Genomic DNA, 26,308 nt, shown 5'->3' on the forward strand with positions numbered 1-26,308 from the left:
TTCATCACACAAGTGGGGTGATAACTGCCAACGTAGCCCGGGGAGAGGAGGGAAGCACCAGGTGGAGTGTGGGAAGATGGGAGGAGGGAAGGACAAGGCCACACTGCACTTCAAAACTTATTGAATGCCAGCCTTCTGTTGCTTGGGGAGTCCTCTGGGGTGGAGTGGTTGGGTGCCTGGAGGGCCCCCCCCACATTCTTGGGTGTCTCGGTGAAGAGATTTCAGAGTAGCAGCTGTGTTAGTCTGTATCTGCAAAAAGAAAAGGAGTACTTGTGGCACCTTGATAGTTTCTAAGGTGCCACAAGTACTCCTTTTTTCTTTTGGGGTGAAGAGGCTATGGAACTTGGGGAGGAGGGCAGGCAGTTACACAACAGCTGCAGTGGTGGTCTGTGCTCATGCTGCCTTTCCTGCAGCTCAACCATACACTGGAGCATATCAGTTTGATCCTCCAGTAGCCTCAGCATTGCCTCCTGCCTCCTCTCATCACGCTGCCGCCACCTATCATCTTGCTCCCGCCACCTCTCCTCCCATTCATTTTCTGCTTTCCTGGACTCTGCAATTGTCTGCCTCCATGCATTCTGCTGAACTCTTTCAGTGCGGGAGCACTGCATGAGCTCTGAGAACATTTCATCACAAGTGCATTTTTTTTCTTCTTCTTATCTGCGCTGGTCTCTGGGACAGAGATGATGGGGGAGTGTTGAAACATTTGCAGCTGCAGGAGGAAAAAAAGGGAGAGTAGTATTTAAAAAGACACATTTTAGAGAACAATGGGTAAACTCTTTCATAGTGAATGGTTTCAAACAGCAGCGCCCTCCTTTCCCATACCAAGCACCTGTTGGGTTAGCCATTTAAAAGGAGGGGCTGCAGTTTTCAGGTTAAGTGCAGCACAAACCCAACTAATTTCCCCCCACCCCTATTCTCTGGGGTGATCGCTTCACCCCTCCTCCCACCGTGTGAGTACTATCAGGAAAGATCCCTGCCAGCCAAATGTGAACAGCTCAGCGTGAACTCCCCCCCCCCCCCCCCCGGCGTTGCTAAAAGCGGGGATTTCTTTTTAGCCACAGGCAAAGAGCCCAGCAGGAACAGCCACCTCTGAATGTCCCCTTAATAAAATTCCCCTATTTCAACTAGGTGACCATGAATATCATCACTCTCCTGAGGATAACACCAAGAGATAAAGAACGGATGTTGCTTGAATGTCAGCAAACACCGGGACCATACGCTGCCATGCTTTGTTATGCAATGATTCCAGACTACATGCTACTGGCCTGGCATGGTAAAGTGTCCTACCATGGAGGACAGAATAAGGCTGCCCTCTCCAGAAACCTTTTGCAAAGGCTTTGGGAGTACATCCAGGAGAGCTTCATTGAGATATCCCTGGAGGATTTCTGTTCCATCCCCATACACGTTAACAGACTTTTCCAGTAGCTGTACTGGCCACGAATGCATCCCAAATCTTCAGGGAAAATTAATCATTAAATGTATTTTATAATAGTTAAGTTAGGAACCACATTTCTCTAGGAAAAAATGACAGTTTGAGTTATTAGGCAATTTATGTTTTATTACTAAACATACAATGATGCACGGTTTATGTTAGTTTTCCTACTTTGCTATTCTTTTAAATTTATCAAGACAGAATCAGTTTTACATATTAGATTTTGAAGAGCTGTTCAACTTAAATCACTTGCTGTAACTAAATAACTGGGATAATAATTCTTTAAAAGTTTTCTCCTTTTGCTGCCACATAGCTTTGAACTAGCAATGATGCCACTGAAAATGGCTATAGTCATAAACACCCTGAAAGAGATTTCACAGTTATAGCATGGTGTGATGGGGCATACCAGGCCTTTTGAGACCCCTCCTCCTCCCCCCCACTCCAGGAGGCCTCATGGTCCTGCCACCCCACACCCCCAGGGAAGTGGCCAATCAGGGTGAAGCAGGCTCAGATAAAAGGCTCTTAAGAGGCTGAGCAGGTCTGTTCCTGGCAGGGACTTAGAGGAGAAAGGAAGGTGCTCCTTGGTGGAGCTCAAGGGAGAACCAGAAGATGGGTTCTGGTGACATTGGCATTCTGTGAGGAAGAACTTCAGCCCTGAAGTGAGGGTGAAGATGCAGGGGCTATGTGGTAAGTGGCCCAGGGAATAGTAGCAGCAACTATTGCAGGCAGCAGCATGTGGCTGCTATTTATAGGGTCTCTGGGTCGGGACCCAGAGTACTGGGTGGGTCCGGGTCCCACCACTGGGGAAGTAGCCTAAGCCCCAAGAAGGGGATAAGACTTGTTTAGAGGCCCAAGTGATGGGCAAGACTTAGAGTCTTCAGGGAAAAAGCCCTGGGCGCACTGCTTATACCAGGGCAGACATGGACTTAAAGCTAGCCCAAAAGGGACTGAGAACTGAGCCTAGAGACAGCGCTGCAGACACCAAGAAGGGCACAGGAACTGACCTGTTGGACCTTTTACCCCAGAAGGGATTTCTTCGTTCATGAGTTAGACTAAGCGTGACTTAGTTTGTGGGCTGAACCACTGAAGACCCGCCTGATGAGGCTAACCGTTTACAGGGGGTGCTGGGAGCAGAGAGAGAAAGTGCAAGTTCACACCCTGACAGGAGTTGCTCATGAGAGTTGAGCGGGCACCGTCACAACAGGCCACTGAATGTCACACAAATAAGCAGCTTTCTTTGTGAGTAATAGCTCAGTTGCTTCACAGGCTGCAATTTTCACATATCCAGGGTCCTATTGGTAACTTAGCTCCCTCCATCCCCCAGTCTCCTCCACATGGTTTGGCTGCAGGCTCCCTTGTGCCATACTTCAACCACTGAGTGGTGTTGCCTCACTGTCATGCTCACCATTCATCCTGTTGTCATGAAAGCTTATTATGGGGACACCAAAGGGGCAAGGTCCATGGCTGGGAGTGTGAGAAGGGTGCATGAGACCAGCCAAGCACTTTTGGTTGTAATTACACTACATATGTAGAGAAGGACTCAACATGAATTAGTGCATTAACTCATGCTGCTTCATGTGTCATAAATATAAAGGGAAGGCTAACCACCTTTAAATCCCTCCTGGCCAGAGGAAAAACCCTTTCACCTGTAAAGGGTTAAGAAGCTAAGATAACCTCGCTGGCACCTGACCAAAATGACCAATGAGGAGACAATATACTTTCAAAGCTGGGGGAGGGGGGACAAAGGGTCCGCTCTGTCTGTGTGATGCTTTTGCCGGGACCAGAGCAGGAATGCAGGTCAGAACTCCTGTAAAGAGTTAGTAAGCAATCTAGTTAGATATGCGTTAGATTCTGTTTTGTTTAAATGGCTGATAAAATAAGTTGTGCTGAATGAAATGTATATTCCTGTTTTTGTGTCTTTTTGTAACTTAAGGTTTTGCCTCGAGGGATTCTCTATGTTTTGAATCTGATTACCCTGTAAGGTATTTACCATCCTGATTTTACAGAGGTGATTCTTTTACTTCTTCTTTAATTAAAATTCTCTTTTAAGAACCTGATTGCTTTTTTCATTGTTCTTAAGATCCAAGGGTTTGGGTCTGTGGTCACCTATGCAAGTTGGTGAGGATTTTTATCAAGCCTTCCCCAGGAAAGGGGGTGTAGTGCTCAGGGGGGATATTTTGGGGGGAGACGTTACCAACTGGGCACTTCCCCTGTTCTTTGTGCACCACTTCGGTGGAGGCAGTGTTTAACCTAAGCTGGTAAGAATAAGCTTAGGGGGTCTTTCATGCAGGTCCCCACATCTGTACCCTAGAGTTCAGAGTGGGGAAGACATATGTAGAGAAGGACTAAACATGAATTGCTGCATTAACTCATGCTGCTTCATGCTCTTGGTTTTGTAACACCATCATGACTGGGGACAGATCCCATGAGCAGCTGTGGCCATGCAAATCTCTGTAGGAGCTGTGCTGCCCACAGCTGAATAGGAGCTGCTGGGAGTGAGACCAGGTGGTAATGAGGACACAAGGGACCTTGACACAGAAGCTTTTTGTCTCTGGTGGATCCACCTCAATCCACAGGAAAGAGTGAAATCTGCAGCTTCTTTTGGAAGAGGAGGAGAAAGCACTTAAGCTAATTCTCCCATCTCAGGAAGCTGAACCTCCTTTGCTTGTCATTAGTCCCTTGTAGGGGAGAATGGGCTCTTGCTTTGTTTGCTACCAAGGATTCAATAGATATATTTTGACTGCAATAGGACCCTCAGTATGCTAAGTGCTTTCCAAACACAGAGAAAGACTGAAGAATGTACAGTCTAAAAGAAAAAGATGAATGGTGGGGGAAAGGGATACAACATACAAAGAAAGGGATAAGTGTAATGACAGGCACACAGCTTATTGAGGTTACCTGTTGGTTTGCTGTTTTAAGTATTTTTATAATTAATGTAATTCAGCACACTGAATTCCTCTCCCCTCAGTAGTCCTCAGAGAAAACTTTGGAGATGGATTGTCCCACTCTGTTTTTTGTAGACAAGGAACTTTTGGATCTGGATAAGGGAAGAGCCACCTCTCATTCTAACCTTACCCCAGAAAAGTTCTTCCATGGGGAATTAGCTCTGCATGGGAGGCAGGCTAAAGTGGGCAATGGGGTCAGTGAGAAAGGGAGTCAACTGGTCTCAACATTATAGTTCACTCAGCAACCTAGTGACAACCTGCTGAGTATATTAATCATGACTCTATACAGATCTTGAGAGGACACTATCATTTGGTCTAAATCCCCTACCTGGTCCACAGGGACAGTAGGATGAGCCCTGCACTCCCACCCCTCATGGAACAATGAGGAAGAATTGTGCAAGTAAATTTGTGGAGTTTCCTGCCCCAACGTGAGAATAGGCTACACTGGAGACAATTTGGCCCATAATATAAATACTTTTCACTAGTCTAATGAAGACAGAAATAGAAGAAAACATTCACTTAGCTAGTGTTCTGTTGATCAAAATCATAACTTTTTAAACAGTCCTGGAGAGGACAAGCAAACCACTTGAAATACTGAGCTCCAAATAACTTCTTTAAATCTCCTGACTGTTTTTTTCCTTATCTTTTATTTCCATCCAGTAGACAATGCGATGTTCCTGCTATGAGAGATGAGATAATACAGATGCAATATGTTGGCATGAGGAAGCCATTGGTATGTGACAGTGCTCCGGGGTATTCTCCCATGGAAAAAAACTTGAAAGAAAAAAATTACATAGTGAATATTGAAGCATCTCTAAAATAATGCATATTGGGGGGTTTGTTTGAATCTACTCTTTAATAACAAACGATCTCTAAGGTGCATTGCAACCTGGGAAGATAAAATCAGAAAATATGCATTCTGCTTAACCCTGTGTTTTTGTGAGATATAGTAAAACGGAGTCCCTGCCCTGTGACACTTATAATTCAATGTAAAGACAAAACACAAGAAGCTGTTTTAATGAGAACTGGTTGGGAATTTTCAAATGACTTTTTTTTTAAAAATGCAGATTTGTCTAACAAAGTGTTTTCAGGAAAGGATCAGTTTCAACAAATTTCTGGATTCTAACTTTTTTTTATTTTTTAAATTGTCAAAATTGAAACAAAAGAGGGAAAAGGGGGAAGGAGGATGAGGATACCAATAATGATATTATCCAGTAACAGAGGTTAGCTAGTGCGCAACCTAATGATGTCAATCCAATTACTAGTTGTTGTTGTTTTTTTTCCATAATCCTTAGCCTATTAAGTTATTTTGATTATTGTTTTTATAAAAACCTGTACCTATTTCCACTGTGGTGGTGTTTTTTATTTATTGTATTTTATAACTGAACTCTGACTTTGTATATTTCCTTAAACCTTTCCCAACTGTTGGGATGAATTTGTACTATATTATTGATGAGGAAATGAGGAACAGTGTATATTTAGTGATTTGCTCAGATCAAACATGGACTTTGTGGTAGATCTCCAGTCCAGCATTCTAGCCACTAAACCGTTGATCCTAACATAAATCAGGTGCTATGATCAAGTGAAATATGGGGCATAGATACCTTGAGACTCTTGGCTTAAGTTTCTGGCACTTTTCTTTGCAGAATATCTTCAGAAATGGAAGCCAACTCATGGAGAGGGGGTTCAGTTGGCAGTTTGGCAAATTGTTTTGCATTAACAATAAAAAAGGAAAAGGCCACAATTCTGAGTGCATGTTGTCTGATCACTCCCCTACAACACAGAGCTATGACTTAAAGGTACAGTCCAGTACTAAGTGTGATCATTTATTTATTTATTTATTCTGGAAATCAACGCATGATTGAAAGAGAAAAGAAAGAGCTGCAACACATATTCCTGGGGATGACTTCTAGTGCTGTGATAGTGTAATGAACTATATCCCCCCCCACACACACAGAGACATCAGATCAGCAGCAGTGATCAAATTTGAAACCTTTAACACCAGAGACACAGATCACAATCACATGAGCTAACGTAGGAGTTTATGCTGGTCAGCCACTAGAGGGTATCATGATCACATCCCCTAGGCTAGCAGATTACATACTCCTCCTCAGACAGGAGTTTGAGAACCACAGGAGCTGAAATCCCATCTGGGGTGCCATTCTGCAATTTGGCTGTATTCATATATGCATATCCTGGATGTCCACTCCCACTGGAGTTAACTCCCTTAGTTCTGAAAAAGCTGGAAGCTGTCACTGGTGCCAGCCACAACAAGCTGCCAGAATCACACTGTAGGCTAATGTACTGCAAGAACAGTCACCTTTAATGAACAAGGGGAAACCCTCATTTAGTTAAGGTATTCAAAACTGTAAGCCCATAAATACAAATGTGGATATGTTTTTTCAAGTGCTGGTTTCCCCAGTTCCCATTATAATTGATATGGATTTGGGAGCCTAATTTCAGGCACTCAATTGTGAAAGTTTTGGTCCTTTAGCTTTTGCTCCTTTGTGCGGACAGTCTGACACATGTACATATAAAAAGCCCCCAGTGTTAAACAATATGAATAAGTTGCACAGAGAGATCCCTCAAACCATCACAATTATAGATTTCTGTGCTGCACAATAATCTTCCTGAGACTTCATTATGTGTGATCTGCTATACATATTCAGCATTAACTTTAGTTGTATTCAGATACAGTTAGAACAAACAACACATTTTTTGTCAGGTTGGCTCACAAAAAAATATCAAAAACATCATTTGTCTCCCACATTGCAGCAAGTGCCCTAACTTCTGGGCCATACGGAAGGCTTGGATGGGGATTTCTCATTGTCTCCTGTGGAAGCTGTTCCACTTTATATTGATAATTAAATAGTCATTGAGACAATAAAAAGAGAGCACATAAGACAGACTGATTCTATAGCCTTTCATCAGGGTCCTGATGTAGGAGACCCAAGTGCATGTCCCTGCTCAAATAACTCTGTATAGACAGTAGAACAGCTTCAGCACAAGACAGATTGAGATATCCACTGGGATATGCTGCTGGAGAGCTATGGCATGCTCCAGCAGTGTCGAATACCCAAGTTCAAATCCCTGTTCCACCACAGGCAGAAAGGGAAAATTGAGCCTGGGTTTTCCACAGCCCCAGGGGAGTCCCATATCTACCAGGCTAAAGCTTGAGTAACACCTATCACTCTGGCTTTATGAATGGCACCCCAGAACCCTTTTTTAGCCAAACAAAACTATTCGGCAAATTTGTGTCAAATTTGCAGATAGTTTCTGTTTGCCCCCAAATGCATTTTTTTCACAAATTTTAATGTTCATTGAAAAAAACTGCCTAGCTCTAGGAGAGACGCCGACAGAATGGAGAGTGAGTCAGTCTGTAACATTCTGCACCAGAACTAGATCTGCCTAACTCCCAGGTTTAGCCAGAGGCACCAGCCTTCTGGCCCAGCCTGTGGGGCTGCCATGTGTCATGGATTTGTCATCCCTTTTGTGCATCTGACTGGTTTGCTGGAATGGGCTGCTATTGCTGCTGACAGACACCAGAGGCTACAGTATCACCTGTTCTACCAGTAGCCATACATGTGCTCTGTCTCCCCTCTCACTGCTCCCCTGCTGGATCACAGCACTGAAGGAGCAGCCAATAGGAGAAAGAACAGATTGCTGTGGGGGAGGTAGAGTCTGGAGGTCTGAATAGGTTTAAGAATCCCATACCTTCCCCAGACACCATTTTACCTTGCAGCCAGTCAGACCCCTCGCATAATGACAGGTTTCAGAGTAGCAGCCGTGTTAGTCTATATTTGCAAAAAGAAAAGGAGTACTTGTGGCACCTTAGAGACTAACCAATTTATCTGAGCATAAACTTTCATGAGCTACAGCTCACTTCATCGGATGCATTCAGTGGAAAATACAGTGAGGAGATTTATATACACACAGAACATGAAAAAATGGGTGTTATACACACTATAAGGAGAGTGATCACTTAAGATGAGCTATTACCAGCAGGAGAGCGGGGGGTGGGGTGGGGGGAGAAAACCTTTTGTAGTGATAATCAAGGTGGGCCATTGCCAGCAGTTAAAAAGAACGTGTGAGGAACAGTGGGGAGTGTGGGGGGGAAATAAACATGGGGAAATAGTTTTACTTTGTGTAATGACCCATCCACTCCATGTTTCTATTCAAGCCTAAGTTAATTGTATCCAGTTTGCAAATTAATTCCAATTCAACAGTCTGTCGTTGGAGTCTGTTTTTGACATTACAATCCATTACAATCTACAGACCATACAGACTATACTGACAGCTTGTGCCACACACTCTCAAAGAAACTGCGGAACCACCTGATCAACATCCTCTACAGCAAACAGGGAAAGATTAAGAATGAGCTCTCAAAACTGGATACTCTCATAAAAAAACAACCTTCCACACAAACTTCCTCTTGGCTGGACTTTACAGAAACTAGACAAGCCATTTACAACACACACTTTGCTTCTCTACAAAAGAAAAAGGACACTAAACTATCTAAACTACTACATGCCACAAGGGGCCACAACAGTGGTTCCCTTAACCCACCCAGCAATATTGTTAATCTATCCAACTATACTCTTAGCCCAGCAGAAGAATCTGTCCTATCTTGGGGCCTCTCCTTCTGGCCCTCCACCCCCACGAACATGATACAGTTCTGTGGTGACCTAGAATCCTATTTTCGACGTCTCCGACTCAAGGAATATTTCCAACACACCTCTGAACAATATGCTAATCCACAGAGACCTTCCTATCAACACTACAAAAAGAAGGATTCTAGGTGGACTCCCCCTGAAGGTCGAAACAACAGACTGGACTTCTACATAGAGTGCTTCCGCCGACGTGCACGGGCTGAAATTGTGGAAAAGCAGCATCACTTGCCTCATAACCTCAGTCGTGCAGAACACAATGCCATCCACAGCCTCAGAAACAACTTTGACATCATAATCAAAACGGCTGACAAAGGAGGTGCTGTCGTCATCATGAATAGGTCGGAATATGAACAAGAGGCTGCTCGGCAGCTTTCCGACACCACTTTCAACAAGCCATTACCCTCTGATCCCACAGAGGGTTACCAAAAGAAACTACAGCATTTGCTCAAGAAACTCCCTGAAAAAGCACAAGAACAAATCCGCACAGACACACCTCTGGAACCCCGACCTGGGGTATTCTATCTGCTACCCAAGATCCATAAACCTGGAAATCCTGGACACCCCATCATATCAGGCATTGGCACCCTGACAGCAGGATTGTCTGGCTATGTAGACTCCCTCCTCAGGCCCTACGCTACCAGCACTCCCAGCTATCTTTGAGACACCACTGACTTCCTGAGGAAACTACAATCCATCGGTGATCTTCCTGAAAACACCATCCTGGCCACTATGGATGTAGAAGTCCTCTACACCAACATTCCACACAAAGATGGACTACAAGCCATCAGGAACAGTATCCCCGATAATGTCACGGCAAACCTGGTGGCTGAACTTTGTGACTTTGTCCTCACCCATAACTATTTCGCATTTGGGGACAATGTATACCTTCAAATCGGCGGCACTGCTATGGGTACCCGCATGGCCCCACAGTATGCCAACATTTTTATGGCTGACTTAGAACAACGCTTCCTCAGCTCTCGTCCCCTAACGCCCCTACTCTCCTTGAGCTATATTGATGACATCTTCATCATCTGGACCCATGGAAAAGAAGCCCTTGAGGAATTCCACCATGATTTCAACAATTTCCATCCCACCATTAAACCTCAGCCTGGACCAGTCCACACAAGAGATCCACTTCCTGGACACTACGGTGCTAATAAGCGATGGTCACATAAACACCACCCTATACCGGAAACCTACTGACCGCTATTCCTACCTACATGCCTCCAGCTTTCACCCAGACCACACCACACGATCCATCATCTACAGCCAAGCTCTATGATACAACCGCATTTGCTCCAACCACTCAGACAGGGACAAACACCTACAAGATCTCTATCAAGCATTCCTACAACTACAATACCCACCTGCTGAAGTGAAGAAACAAATTGACAGAACCAGAAGAGTACCCAGAAGTCACCTAACCCAGGACAGGCCCAACAAAGAAAATAACAGAACGCCACTAGCCATCACCTTCAGCCCCCAACTAAAACCTCTCCAACGCATCATCAAGGATCTACCACCTATCCTGAAGGACGCCCCATCACTCTCACAAATCTTGGGAGACAGGCCAGTCCTTGCTTACAGACAGCCCCCCAACCTGAAGCAAATACTCACCAGCAGCCACACACCACACAACAGAACCACTAACCCAGGAACCTATCCTTGCAACAAAGCCCGTTGCCAACTGTGTCCACATATCTATTCAGGGGACACCATCATAGGGCCTAATCACATCAGCCACACTATCAGAGGCTCTTTCACCTGCACATCTACCAATGTGATATATGCCATCATGTGCCAGCAATGCCCCTCTGCCATGTACATTGGTCAAACTGGACAGTCTCTACGTAAAAGAATAAATGGACACAAATCAGATGTCAAGAATTATAACATTCATAAACCAGTCAGAGAACACTTCAATCTCTCTGGTCACTCGATAACAGACCTAAAAGTCGCAATATTACAACAAAAAGACTTCAAAAACAGACTCCATCGAGAGACTGCTGAATTGGAATTAATTTGCAAACTGGATACAATTAACTTAGGCTTGAATAGAGACTGGGAGTGCATGGGTCATTACACAAAGTAAAACTATTTCCCCATGTTTATTTCCCCCCCACCCCCCACTGTTCCTCACACATTCTTGTCAACTGCTGGAAATGGCCCACCTTGATTATCACTACAAAAGGTTTTCTCCCCCCACCCCACCCCCCGCTCTCCTGCTGGTAATAGCTCATCTTAAGTGATCACTCTCCTTATAGTGTGTATAACACCCATTTTTTCATGTTCTGTGTGTATATAAATCTCCTCACTGTATTTTCCACTGAATGCATCCGATGAAGTGAGCTATAGCTCACGAAAGCATTTATTATGCTCAAATAAATTGGTTAGTCTCTAAGATGCCACAAGTACTCTTTTTCCTTCAGACCCCTCAGCAACACTCCTAAGTTTACCCAGACAGCATGCCTTCAGTTTAGGTTAGCCAACCCTAGACACCTCAAAGAGATAGTCCAGAGGTGCCAACTTATCCGACAGACACCCATTCTCTTAAGAAAGTCCCATTTGAAACTCCTACATGCAGTCCTCAGTTTCCACCTGTACGTTTGCCACCCACTGAATTCAGCTTTCCAGACATCCTCCACCACCCACCTATTCACCTACCCTAGCAGCTCCACAGACCTGTTAGAGGTATTTCCTTTCACCCTCTCCCCTGGTTCTTGTCATGTAGACAGAAAGCAGAAGACCAGAAGTCTGAAGTGCAAAAAATGTGATGTTTATTGGGGATAGTTTCCAAGCAAGCATATTCCGAAGCCCTTCACACTAGTCGGGCTTATCTCTCTATGCCATTAGAGCCTGTTCCCCAGTGTTCTGTTCCCAGCTCCGATGCCGCAGAGCATTTACCCCATGTCCCCCTTCCCTGCTCTGACACCTCAGAGCCTTGCCTTTGTCCCTGTTCCCCATTCCCTATTCCTTGTTCCCATTCCCCTCCTCCCCTTAGCAAATTTGATTCCAATTTCCCTTCCCCCCACTTCCTGTTTGACCCCAGTTTATATAGTAATATTCTCAGCTATATCTTCACCAATCATTTTACTGAAATTTAACTAACCAATCCTAACATATTGTAACATAATTCTTTAACCAATTATATCCCACTACCCTAATTAACTTGCATCTAGCAAAATTAATTATACAGCAGATGGAAACAATTAGAGAACCAGACAAATTAGCAATAGAAAAGTGGGGGCCATAACGATAAAACAATACAGAAATGAGGGTGTCACAACCACAACCATGGATAAGTGATTTCTTGCCAGACAGGATGCTATCAAACTAAGTTTTCTTTAACCATCTTAAGATCGGTTTCTTTATCTGATGGTGATGGGCTCTATCAGGACAGGATTGTCTTCCTAACAGCCCAGTACCACCTTATTTCAATGTGACTGGTTTGGAATGTGAGGATGTGACCATACGCTTCCCAGCTTGTGGCTGCCCCTGCTGCTTAGCCAAAGGCCTTAGCCTAAGAACAAGGCCTCAGATTATCCTAGTGAGAGGAGGCCTATACACAGGGAGACTCTGATTTTGATTCTTTGTTTTTATACCCCTGTAACTAGCTAAGTGATAAAAATACACCTATGTTCTTAAAGTATAGGCCTTTACAGACAGGCCTGAATATCTATATTCTAACACTCCACCCCTTTCTTTTTCTTTTGGGATCCTCCTGCCCAGGTATCCCTGGAAAAGTATAGGACATATGGGAACACATTTCCTGATAGTGCCAGGCATCAAGGTGAAAGGTGTCGATGCTTCCTCTGTCCCACTGCCCCTTGTGTAGTACAATTCCCTGCATCTTCTCTCATACGGGCATACTACACCCATTCCAATTAGTGTTCCAGACTTCCCATTATAGTGGGCCCGAGAAGGTTGGGTATGGGTTGTCTAGTACACTAGAGTGGAGGGCCTATTACATTACTTATATGTTATAATTAGAGGCCGTTCTTTAGATAGTTGTGCCCCTCTTGACTGTTTCCATATACAGCATAACACAAGTATACTTAACAATACACCAGCCGCTATGATAATCCACAGCAACACCAAGAGTCCTGACCGCTGTAGTACAGTCCAACATCCTGGCCACCACCAAAAACACTGCTTCTCCTCCATTGACAAGGTTAAAACCCTTTTAATACCATCCTGAAGTGTATATTTTAAATGTGTCCAGTTGTTGGCAGTTGCAGTGAGCTGCCCCTGCAGGTTTCGCTTGCTTTTGTCCATAGTATGAGTCCACTGAATATTCACAGAAAAATGGGGTATTGTCCAAACCTGCTTGGCCACTTGGTATGGAATTGGGTAGTATGCACTGGTTTGATTGTGCACAGCAATGAGTTCCACGGATCCATTTGTGCACCATAGTCCCAATGGTAGCGTGTAGATGTGTGTAACTGTGCCAGATGCTGGTGCAATTGTGTCCCCAAGTCCCCACACAGGCCTGAATATCTATATTCTAACAACCCCTCTCTCACTTATCCCTGCAGCTCCACATCCTTCTCCCACCCCTGTTTGCGTTGTGGTTGGTTATGTTGACGATAAGTTTATGGTCATATGGAAATTACTGACAAATATTTACATATTTACGTAAGTATATTTACTCTAGCCTTATACTCTTTTCAGTATCTCTCTCAATTATCTCTATCAAACACACATGCATGTATGGAGCACTTGCAGAAGCAGACCCAGGAATCTACTCGGAATATAGTATTATTTTGATGCCTACTGGATCACAACCATGGTCCATTTAGTCCAGTAGCCTGTCACTAACAATGGCCATACCAGATCAATAGAAGAAGGTGTAGCTTCCCTACCACAAGTAGACAATTAGGGAGTACTTCCTAATCCCATTGAGATAGTGTTTGGTTTATGCCATGAAGCATGACACTTTGTAGTACATATATCATTTTATACTATCTAATTTAACTGCACGTGCTCTGTTTCATAAATAGCTATATCTTTCTACATTTTCCACACTCACTCCTCTTTTGTTATCCAGCAGAGCCTTAGCTAAAATCCTGGATTCACCATTTACTGCATTTCCACTGTTTTTTAATTTATTTTTATTTACAGTAAAATACATGTAAAAAAAAGAGCAAGGGGGGAATGTTAAGGATTGATTTAAACTGCCTTAATATTTCACATATAAATAATTGTAAACTAACCACAACTCCATTAGGAAGCCAATAATGGGCAATTATTTTAAATGGAAATGTTCCTACTACTTTACAACTTTGTCATGTGGTCTGGTCCAGGCAGCATGTTAAATCACCAAGTTATTCCAAAAAGCTATTTGAAATCTGTGGCAGTCTGATTTGATTGATGCAGTGTACCAGAGAGCATAAGTATAGCAGAAATGCTATTTCAAAGTTCAAAGCAGTGGAAAAATTGCTGTTTAATAATTCAGCAGTGAAATGAAAATAATGTAAAGAAGATTAGCCAGGCTCTTTTATTGGATGGTATTCATAGCAATGTTCTCATTTTCGGACCTGCTTTTTCAAGTGATATTTTTAATCAAATACTTTGAACGGAAGCTTTGTTCTTATTTTTGTGGAGAGAGAGAAAGGGAAAAGAAGGGGTACCTCTTCTGAAAAAGCAACCTATCTTTTATTTAACATTGTGGCAGAACTAAAAATTAATCTGGGCATCATTCTTCCCTTTTGTTTCTGTTACAATGACATGCAAACAGTTGGGCAGAAATCTGGATCTCTCTGAAAACTATTATGTCCATGGTAGAAAGTATTCATATATATTTGTAGGCTCTCCTCAGCTGCATTGCAGCTTCATTCAGAGCACTTGAGGAGCAGGATGTGGTGGGATGGGGACAAATATGGCTTTCATCCAGAGCTATGTTCCCCACTCTCCAGGGGTGCCAGAGGCCAGTTTAGCCCCTAGGGCATTATGCTGGCCAGGAATCACTAGAGTGCAATGTACTCCAGTTACACCCCTTTCTGATCCTGTCATACCTCCTATGATAGCAATCATGGAGGACCCATTTATTCCAGATCTATGTTAGCCATGGATTCCTCAATGCCTGGGGAGTCCTCAACTTACTGTTTAGCACACTGCCAGAACAGGGAAAAGGGGCCTGTTGTATTGAACTGAAGGGCCAGAAGAGTAAAAGGTCTTATGAACTCTGTCACAGAGACAGGACAGGAGTAGGGAATACAGGTTTTTTTAAAATTTATAATTTTTCATTTATTTTTCCAAATACACCAAAATACCAGATTGATCATAATACTCAAAGTAAATAAACAGGGTTAGGATAAAGGGAGATGAGGGGAAGTGACATTTCTATCTTCAGGGTCTACGTTAATCATAGACCTCTAAAAAGTCCACCCACATTGCTTTGAATTTTTCGGGCATTCCCTTTCTGCAGAATGTCATTCATTAGCTGTGAGGTCTGCCAAACCACTGAGCCAGGAATCAATATCTGGTGGGGAGTGACTTTTCCATTTTTGCAGGATGAATATTTTAGTGCCCACAGCTGCACGTTGGAACCATGTTCCTTATTATCAGGTAATCTCCAGGTATCACGAATATATCCAACAATGAAACTTAAGGAGAAGAGCTCCAACTTAGTATCCAATATCAAATTGGTCCTTTGACTTACTTCATACCAGAAATTCTTGATGCAGGGACACTCCCAAGCTAATGTAACATCAAAGGAGTTAAACTTTCAACAGTGGCCAGCACTTATGAGGCCCATTACTATTAGCCTACATGGGGATCAGTATATTTAAAAAAGTGTCTTCTGGTGAATAAGCCATAGTTTTAAGTCTGGGGGTGCTGCAGGTGCTTGGGGAGGAGGTGCTGGGGGTGCTTGTGGGGAGGGGTTGGCAGGGTTGGTGCAGGTTCCCTACCCGGCTCCTGGGAAGCAGCAACCCCAGCTCCTAGCTCCACGTGCTGCCTCTGCTCTGCCCCAAGCCCCATTTCTGCAGCTCCCGTTGGCTGGGAACCATGGCCAATGGGAGCTGTGGGGTGGGTGCCTGCAAGTGGAGGCAGCATGTGGAGCTAGGAGCTGAGGGAGGGGAGTTCCTGTCACCCTTCCAGGGACCCCTCCCAGGTAAGCACTGCCCTGCACCCCAAGCCCCAGCCCTGAGCCCCTCCACACCCAAATTCCTGTTGCTGTGGTGCGGGGAAGGGGCGGGGGGACGAGAGGGGGCAAGACTGCCCCAGCAGCAGCCAGTGCAACTGGCCCAGGGGCTCTCAGAGCAGTGCAGGTGACTCCCATGTCAGAATCCATGACTTCCGTGACCTCCATGACAAACACGGAGCCTTACCTATATCAATAGAGCCTTTATATATTAGTCTATCAGGAATGACCCTGTAATAAAACAATGATAAGATATATACACTGACCGATCCAACAACTTAGTTAGCAGTTCAGGGGCAAATTCAGAGGGTTTACCTTTCTCTACTTTCTCCGGGACACCTATAGTGCTGATATTACCATTGTCTTGAGTGGCTTTCTAGATCAATTAGCTTAGTCTTTATCGTCTTACAGGTTATGAAGAACTGTAATCATTGCAACTTTGTCTCTCTGAAATCATCTTCCCCTTCAGAAATTCTGTGTTCTGTTCCCCGCATTGGCCTGGATAGAGCTCGTAGTGCACTCAGAATCTCAGTCATGGGGGTCTGTAGGATGGAAATAGTTGATTTAATTTCAACAGTGTCTGCGGCAGCCTGTTGCATTACTGTGATCAGCTGCAGTCCATCAGGCTCAGGCAGCATTTTTTGGTAGCAGGGACGAGGAGGCAGATCTCCTCTGTTTTTTTGTTTTTTCAGATGGTGTTGGAGCGGCCAATGCAAAGCTAGTAGTCAGGTGCAATATTTCTTGGGGTTGGATGGTGTGGTTTAGATGTTGTGTGGAGACTCCCTGTGGGCTGCTTCTGAGCTCAAGCAACCTACATCCACTTCAGTCGCAGCACTCTCTGGTGTCAAAATATGGCTTTTGTTGATATCCTTGGAACTGTTGACTGCTGGTCAGTCATGAGTGGATGCTTTAGGTAAGCCATGGCACCTGCTGCTTGGACCCAGGATCATATTTCAGTCAGAGATATCTGGTTCGGTCTTTTATCCTTAAACCGGGCAGGGCTGAATGGGCCATTTCATCTCACTGTGGCAATGTGAGTAGTGGAGTTGATTTGGGGATCTTGTGAAAAAGGTGAGAGATAGGACAGGAGGGAAAAAATAGTGAATCAGAAACAACACAAAAAGGAAGGGAGACAGAACAGGATCTTACGTGCCTCTGCAATGCGGACAGTTTTCCCTCTGATGGCCTGAGGACTGGATATCATGATCATATGTTGACTTTCAGGTCTCACAGGTGAAAACAAAGTTCCTTAAACAAGAGCAAGCCCTGTTTGCCTTCCTCTTGGGAAGAAAATCATAGAATCCTTTGGTCTGGTCTGCGCCTTCTGTCTCAGGGTCAAAGAAGATGAGCTGGGATGAGATGAGAGGAGTTGAGCTACACTCCCACCCACTTAAGCCCCGCTCCTGTTCTCCGGGGGTTGTTAGGTCGCCTTCCCCCAGTCGCAACAACACGTCCACGTTGGCGTGCTCCTTACCTGCCTGATGTTGCACAGTGAAGGCGAATGGCTGTAAGGCAGATACCAGCGCATCAGTTGGGCATTCGTATTCTTCATTTGTTGGAGCCATCTGAGGGGTGTGTGGTCTGTTACCACCATAAAGAGGCCACCTAGATGGTAGTACCAAAGGGCTTCTATTACCTATTTAATGGCCAGTGCCTCTTTCTTGACCACCGAGTAGCAGACAGAACAAAGTGAATTACCAAGTAAAATAAAATACAACCCGCAAGTGTATGACTAATACAGTAAGAAAACTGAATACAGATAAAATCTTACCCTCAGAGAAGTTCCAGTAAGCTTCCTTTTACAGACTAGTCTCCTTGTAGTCTGGGTCTAGCAATCACCCACACCCCCTGTAGTTACTGTCCTTTGTTTCAGTTTCTTTCATTTATCCTTGGGGGTGGAGAGGCTCTCTCTTGAGTCAGCTGAAGACAAAATGGAGCGGTCTCCCAGGGGTTTAAATAAACTTTCTCTTGTGGGTGGATACCCCTCCCTCCCCCTGTGTAGAATTCCAGCTACAAGATGGAGTTTTGGAGTCACATGGGCAAGGCACATGTCCATGCATGACTCAGAACTTACAGGTAGCAGCCATGGTTCACATGCTACCTTGAACGTCCTCATGCAGACTTCTTATGTGAATTGAAGCCTTCCAAGATCCATTGTCCATTAAGTGCTTCTTGTTCGGGCACTTAATTTTCACATTCCTTTCTCAAGAAGCTGACCAAATGCTTTACTAAGGCTACTTAAAATTCAAGCAAGTACACAGCCAATATTCATAACTTCAAATACAAAAATGATACGTGCATACAAATAGGATGAATAGATTCAGTAGATCATAACCTTTACAGATATATGTTACATGGGGTATTTAGCATAAAAAATCCAGTTATGTCATATATGCATTCATAAGCATATCCCATAAAGCATTATGGGATGCAACGTCATACCCTCCTCCTGAACTTACTGCCAGAGACTTGGACACTGTTCATGGCAGAGGCTGTACATGTAAAATCCCTGTTTGTCTTTGGTCACACTACCTCTCAGTACCTTTAAACCATATGATGTCATTCATAAGTGTTCTAGCAAGTTTTGGGGTTCCTTGTCCCCGGGTGCCTGAAAACAGGTTGGGGTGTAGTATTGCTAACAGAATGCAGACAGCAATATCTGTTAAGGTGTAGGTGTCTTGGCTTTTAGCCACCAATGCCATAAGGTAGTGTGCCTCAGTTTCCCTTCTACACACCAGCATGGGCCTGTTATGCTTTTGCTGCTGTGCCAAGCTTCCAGCCTTTTTACAGGTATAAGCTGAAAAGTAACATGCTTGTGGGACTGTCTTGTCACCATCCCTAGCATGTACAACAATTTATTATACAAATCAGGTATGTGCCACATCTTTAAAGGGTTAACCACTAGTATTAACTCCTTTGTTTTAACCCATAAATGAATTAGCAAAAGACACAAGATTAACAGCAAATATATGGTGGACAGGCTTTGTTCACACAATTTAGCTTGTTTATCATCTACTGCATTTTCCCATTTCTTTCTGCTCCCTGGTAGGCACTCTGATGTAGATTCTTCTGCCTCTTTGGGAAAGGCTTTTCATTCAGGCCTGTGTTTGGGGCTTTGGCAAGGAAAAGGTGTACTGCACCCATGCCTGCCCAAGGCCCCTCCCTCTGGAATTTCTCTGGGCTGGACCCCACTCCCTGTGAAGCTTCAACCATGCAGAGATTTTCCCCCTCCTGCCTTGAAGAGGCAGTTTTATCTCTGACAAGCTTAGCAAGAACAACATCTTTCAGTGGGGTGCTTTGGATGGGTAAGATCCGCTTGGACACACCACTTTCTGTTCCCAAAAGGTTAGCGGGGAGGGAGGTGCTCCCCTCCAGGAGATCTGACCCCCAGCTTTCCCTTAAATCCTGATCCACAAGAGAGGGGTCTGGCATTTTAAATGCAGATTTTTCATCCTCCTCCTGGGAAAGATCCTCCCTACAAAAGGTGGGCAGACTCTCCGGCCCCCCCTCACCTTCCATCCGGGCTTCCCTCTCTGGGCTCCCCTCTGGGTCAGACACTCCTGTGTCCCCCAGAAAGAAAGGTGAGCCTGGTCCAGCTGTGGGCTTACAACTACCAGCTCTGACAGACCTTTCACTGTCCAGCAAAAATCGCCCCGCCCCCTCAGGTTGGGCTTGCTGCCTGCTACAGAGTCCTTGGGGTCTGTTCCCACTGCAGCAGTCACCAAGACCCCCAACGGACAGGTCCTGCCCCCTGCTGACCTGCAACTGCCTGGCAGTCAGCAGCTGGGGTGGCCCCCCTGCTACAAGGTGGAACATTCCCCTCCCCCGGGGAGATGATTATAGGATAGGAGCTGGCTTCGTCCTGCCCATCCCTCTGGGACTTGCCTGGAGAACCAGGGCTACAGGAACTGGTTACAACCCTCCCTGCCACCAAAGCTGCATTTTTCACTGCTTCCCCCCAGCAGTCCATGTGTCTTCACCCCCCCCCATCCCACCCTGGGGCTTTTAGCACAAGATTCCTTCTCACTGCTAACCAGCCCTGGGACAGATTCTGCCACACCAGAGAAATCATTCTCTAGTAGAAACGGTGCAAGATTGTGTGCCACTGTTGCAACAATCAGCTCAGCCTGCAAATGACCAGTTTCCATGTGTACCTTAGCTAAAGGTGCAAGGACTTTGTAACCTCCTACCAGTTATAATTCTGCCATTTTCCCTGGCAACAAATCCTTCTCCTCAATCAGGTACCTCCTGACCTGTGTCCCTCAATCCAAGAAGCACTTTACCATTGATTTTAACAGCATGCATATGCTTAGTGCTTGGTTGTATGGAAGCAACCTTTACAAATCCTTGCATAATGACAGGTTTTAGAGTAGCAGCCCTGTTAGTCTGTGTCTGCAAAAAGAAAAGGAGTACTTTTGGCACCTTAGAGACTAATAAATTTATTTGAGCAAAGCTTTCGTGAGCTACAGCAGAATGAATGCTCAGAGCTCCGGTACGAAACTGCAGAAAAACCTGAGTGTCTATGGATTAGGTTTAGAAGTGTGAGCAACAAGAGTGATGTAGTGGTGGGAGTCTGCTATAGAACACCGGACCCGGGGGATGAGGTGGATGAGGCTTTCTTCCAGCAACTCGCAGAAGCTACTAGATCGCACACCCTGGTTCTCATGGGTGACTTTAATTTTCCTGATATCTTCTGGGAGAGCAATACAGCGGTGCATAGACAATCCAGGAAGATTTTGGAAAGCGTAGGGGACAATTTCCTGGTGCAAGTGCTAGAGGAGCCAACTGGGGGGGGGGGGGAGCTTTTCTTGACCTGCTGCTCACAAACCGGGAAGAACTAGTGGGGGAAGCAAAAGTGGATGGGAATCTGGGGGGCAGTGACCATGAGTTGGTCGAGTTCAGGATCCTGACGCAGGGAAGAAAGGTTCGCACCAGGATACGGACCCTGGACTTCAGGAAAGCAGACTTCGACTCCCTCAGGGAACGGATGGGTAGGATCCCCTGGGGGACTAACATGAAGGGGAAAGGAGTCCAGGAGAGCTGGCTGTATTTCAAGGAATCCCTGTTGAGGTTACAAGGACAAACCATCCCGATGAGTCGAAAGAATAGTAAATATGGCAGGCGACCAGCTTGGCTTAACGGTGAAATCCTAGCGGATCTTAAACATAAAAAAGAAGCTTACAAGAAGTGGAAGGTTGGACATATGACCAGGGATGAGTATAAAAATATTGCTCGGGCATGTAGGAATGAAATCAGGAGGGCCAAATCGCACCTGGAGCTGCAGCTAGCAAGAGATGTCAAGAGTAACAAGAAGGGTTTCTTCAGGTATGTTGGCAACAAGAAGAAAGCCAAGGAAAGTATGGGCCCCTTACTGAATGAGGGAGGCAACCTAGTGACAGAGGATGTGGAAAAAGCTAATGTACTCAATGCTTTTTTTGCCTCTGTCTTCACGAACAAGGTCAGCTCCCAGACTGCTGCGCTGGGCATCACAACATAGGGAGTAGATGGCCAGCCCTCAGTGGAGAAAGAGGTGGTTAGGGACTATTTAGAAAAGCTGGACGTGCACAAGTCCATGGGGCCGGATGAGTTGCATCCGAGAGTGCTAAAGGAATTGGCGGATGTGATTGCAGAGCCATTGGCCATTATCTTTGAAAACTCGTGGCGAATGGGGGAAGTCCCAGATGACTGGAAAAAGGCTAATGTAGTGCCAATCTTTAAAAAAGGGAAGAAGGAGGATCCTGGGAACTACAGGCCAGTCAGCCTCACCTCAGTCCCTGGAAAAATCATGGAGCAGGTCCTCAAGGAATCAATCCTGAAGCACTTACACGAGAGGAAAGTGATCAGGAACAGTCAGCATGGATTCACCAAGGGAAGGTCATGCCTGACTAATCTAATCGCCTTCTATGATGAGATTACTGATTCTGTGGATGAAGGGAAAGCAGTGGATGTATTGTTTCTTGACTTTAGCAAAGCTTTTGACACGGTCTCCCACAGTATTCTTGTCAGCAAGTTAAAGAAGTATGGGCTGGATGAATGCACTATAAGGTGGGTAGAAAGTTGGCTAGATTGTCGGGCTCAACGGGTAGTGATCAATGGCTCCATGTCTAGTTGGCAGCCGGTGTCAAGTGGAGTGCCCCAGGGGTCGGTCCTGGGGCCGGTTTTGTTCAATATCTTCATAAATGATCTGGAGGATGGTGTGGATTGCACTCTCAGCAAATTTGCGGATGATACTAAACTGGGAGGAGTGGTAGATACGCTGGAGGGCAGGGATAGGATACAGAGGGACCTAGACAAATTGGAGGATTGGGCCAAAAGAAATCTGATGAGGTTCAATAAGGATAAGTGCAGGGTCCTGCACTTAGGACGGAAGAACCCAATGCTCCGCTATAGACTAGGGACCGAATGGCTAGGCAGCAGTTCTGCGGAAAAGGACCTAGGGGTGACAGTGGACGAGAAGCTGGATATGAGTCAGCAGTGTGCCCTTGTTGCCAAGAAGGCCAATGGCATTTTGGGATGTATAAGTAGGGGCATAGTGAGCAGATCGAGGGACGTGATCGTTCCCCTCTATTCGACATTGGTGAGGCCTCATCTGGAGTACTGTGTCCAGTTTCGGGCCCCACACTTCAAGAAGGATGTGGATAAATTGGAGAGAGTCCAGCGAAGGGCAACAAAAATGATTAGGGGTCTGGAACACATGACTTATGAGGAGAGGCTGAGGGAACTGGGAATGTTTAGTCTACGGAAGAGAAGAATGAGGGGGGATTTGATAGCTGCTTTCAACTACCTGAGAGGTGGTTCCAGAGAGGATGGGTCTAGACTATTCTCAGTGGTAGAAGAGGACAGGACAAGGAGTAATGATCTCAAGTTGCAGTGGGGGAGGTTTAGGTTGGATATTAGGAAAAACTTTTTCACTAGGAGGGTGGTGAAACACTGGAATGCGTTACCTAGGGAGGTGGTAGAATCTCCTTCCTTGGAAGTTTTTAAGGTCAGGCTTGACAAAGCCCTGGCTGGGATGATTTGATTGGGGATTGGTCCCGCTTTGAGCAGGGGGTTGGACTAGATGACCTCCTGAGGTCCCTTCCAACCCTGATATTCTATGATTCTATGATTCTATGATTCATCCGATGAAGTGAGCTGTAGCTCACGAAAGCTTATGCTCAAATAAATTTGTTAGTCTCTAAGGTGCCACAAGTACTCCTTTTCTTTTTACAAATCCTATGTGGAAAGGGGAAGCAGCCAGGCTCTGAGAAGCAGCAGCTTCATGTGTTACTTGCTGCCTGTTTCCACTCAGCAAGGGACAATTATTCCTCAGGTGCTGAGTGGCCTTACAGTGATAGCCCCTCTTGGGCTCCTCTGCATGTACAGGAGACTTGGGACGAGTAGCAGAGGAATGGGGAGGTGAACGCCCAACCTCCTTTTTCCCAGAGGTAAAACGGTGATTTTGCTTTCCCCCAACCCTGTCCCGCTCTGCCAGTGGTTTATGCTTAACTGCAGCTTGTGCTTGCTCATAAGAGTCTGCAAACCCAGCTAATTCACCCAGTGCATCCACCTTTTTGTCCCACAAATATTGTTTTACATCATCACTGCACATATTCAGGAATTGTTCCTGAGTAACCAAATCACAGATTTTTTCCAAGCTTGTAATGCTTTTCCCCTTCACCCTCTTATCTACCAAATCTCTCATGTCATTTACATAAACCACATTACTCAATCCAGATCCCCTCTTAAGACTCCTGAATTTAACCCTGTAGATTTCAGGTGTAACCTGAAACTGTTTCAAAACCAGCTTCTTAAATTTACCATAGTTTGAAGCATCATCAATAGGCATCTTATTGAATATGTCCAGAGCTCTACCAGTCAATTTTGCTATCAATGTGGTCATCTTTTGATCTTCAGGGATTGCATGGAGGGTGCACAGACTCTCAAAGGTGATGAAAAATTCAGCAATATCACTGGATTTATCATACTGTGGACATAGTCGCTCCCATTTGTGGATTTTTGGGGAAGTAGAGCCAGCAGATGGAGGGTTTTGTCTCTTCAACTCCATAACAGCCAGTTCATGCTTCTGGGCCTCCATCTGGGCCTGTATTTCTCTGTCTCTTAACTCCAGGGCTCTTTTATGGGCCTCCTCTCTGGCTGTTTCTGCATTAATTTCCATTTGTTTTAATTGCATCAGTCTTTTAGGTTCATTTTCTTTCTCAGCCATTTGCAACCTCTGCAGTTCTAGCTTTTTCTGAGCCTCACTCTCACTCATGTTAATGATTTCCCTTCCCCGAAATAAGCAAACAGAAAATAACAAACCAGTAACCATTTTGTCTGTTCTCCAGTCACCACACCCAAAACTCACTTAAAATCACTACCAGCATCACAAAGCAATCAGCTATGCACAGATCCTGCTCGACTACACCACTGTGACAGGTTGGATCATAGAAACCCCCTGGGGGGCTGCCAACTGATGTGCCAAGACTACTTCTGCCCCTGCTTTTCTTGCCCTGGCAGCTTGGGACTTCAGTGCCCTCCTGTTTTGAGCCAGACACTAAACTGGGAGGAGAGGTAGATACATTGGAGGGTAGGGATAGGACACAGAGGGACCTAGACAAATTGGAGGATTGGGCCAAAAGAAATCTGATGAGGTTCAACAAGGACAAGTGCAGAGTCCTGCACTTAGGACAGAAGAATCCCATACACCGCTACAGACTAGGGACCGAATGGCTCGGCAGCAGTTCTGCAGAAAAGGACCTAGGGGTGACAGTGGACGAGAAGCTGGATATGAGTCAACAGTGTGCCCTTGTTGCCAAGAGGGCCAATGGCATTTTGGGATGTATAAGTAGGGGCATTGCCAGCAGATCGAGGGACGTGATCGTTCCCCTCTATTCGACATTGGTGAGGCCTCATCTGGAGTACTGTGTCCAGTTTTGGGCTCCACATGACAAGAAGGATGTGGAAAAATTGGGAAGAGTCCAGCAGAGGGCAACAAAAATGATTAGGGGACTGGAACACATGAGTTATGAGGAGAGGCTGAGGGAACTGGGGATGTTTAGTCTACGGAAGAGAAGAATGAGGGGGGATTTGATAGCTGCTTTCAACTACCTGAAAGGGGGTTCCAAAGAGGATGGTTCTAGACTATTCTCAGTGGTAGAAGATGACAGGACAAGGAGTAATGGTCTCAAGTGGCAGTGGGGGAGGTTTAGGTTGGATATTAGGAAAAACTTTTTCACTAGGAGGGTGGTGAAACACTGGAATGCATTACCTAGGGAGGTGGTGGAATCTCCTTCCTTAGAAGTTTTTAAGGTCAGGCTTGACAAAGCCCTGGCTGGGATGATTTAATTGGGGATCGGTCCTGCTTTGAGCAGGGGGTTGGACTAGATGACCTCCTGAGGTCCCTTCCAACCCTGATATTCTATGATTCAATGATTCAGACCCGCTATCCTGCTGCAAACCCAGACCCAGGTCTGAACCACGTACCCTCACATCTGTAGGCTTAAACTGAAAGCAGCTTAAGAAGTGTTCCTGTCTTTAACACTCAGATGCCCAACTCCCAATGGGGTCAAAACCCCAAATAAATCCGTTTTACCCTGTATAAAGTTTGTCTAAAGTGCTTGGGAAACCTCAGCTCAGGTTACAAAGGCTGATGTATGCCCACTTTTCTGTGAAGATGTGGCAAACTAAGTAATGAATTTACCTTGGTCAGGTTTCTGACCAGTACAAGATGTTACAGTTCTGGGGTGAGGGGCTGGAGCTGAGGGGAATTGGCAGAGTCTCTCTGTTTTTGGTTCTTGAGTGGATAGGAGACCATTCATGTAATTCAGGTGGGTGTGTCTCTGCCTGTGGGTGGCTGTGTAAGTGCAGTACCTGCCAGAGGTTTGTAGCTTGACATCAGCGTCACAGAATGAGAGGCAGCCCAGGTTGGTGGGTTCGGAGGGCTCAAAGGTCCCACAGTCCAGGTTGCAACCCGGGGACCCTGTGCTAATAGGCTGAAGTAGAGAGTAGCAGCCATCAATATGATTTGTTGTGCTGATGAGGGAACATTATCTGTGCCTTTGATTGACCTAATTACAGAGAGCAAGGAAGAGATTCCATTGGAAAACATTGAGTTTGTGTGAGGTTTAACTCT

The 26,308-nt window shown here is 45.3% G+C and overlaps 1 long non-coding RNA gene across 1 annotated transcript in view; it reads right to left on the reverse strand.

Annotated features, from left to right (window-relative positions):
* Positions 1-501: 501 nt before the first annotated feature.
* LOC141981295 (uncharacterized) overlaps positions 502-26,308 on the reverse strand; it is a 57,142-nt gene continuing 31,335 nt past the window's right edge. The window contains exon 3 of the long non-coding RNA XR_012637719.1: positions 502-712. This is a non-coding gene — a long non-coding RNA (uncharacterized LOC141981295). The remainder of the gene's footprint in view (positions 713-26,308) is intronic.

The sequence above is a fragment of the Natator depressus genome, chromosome 2 (genome assembly GCF_965152275.1).
Source record: "Natator depressus isolate rNatDep1 chromosome 2, rNatDep2.hap1, whole genome shotgun sequence".
Classification (NCBI taxonomy): Eukaryota; Metazoa; Chordata; order Testudines; family Cheloniidae; genus Natator; species Natator depressus.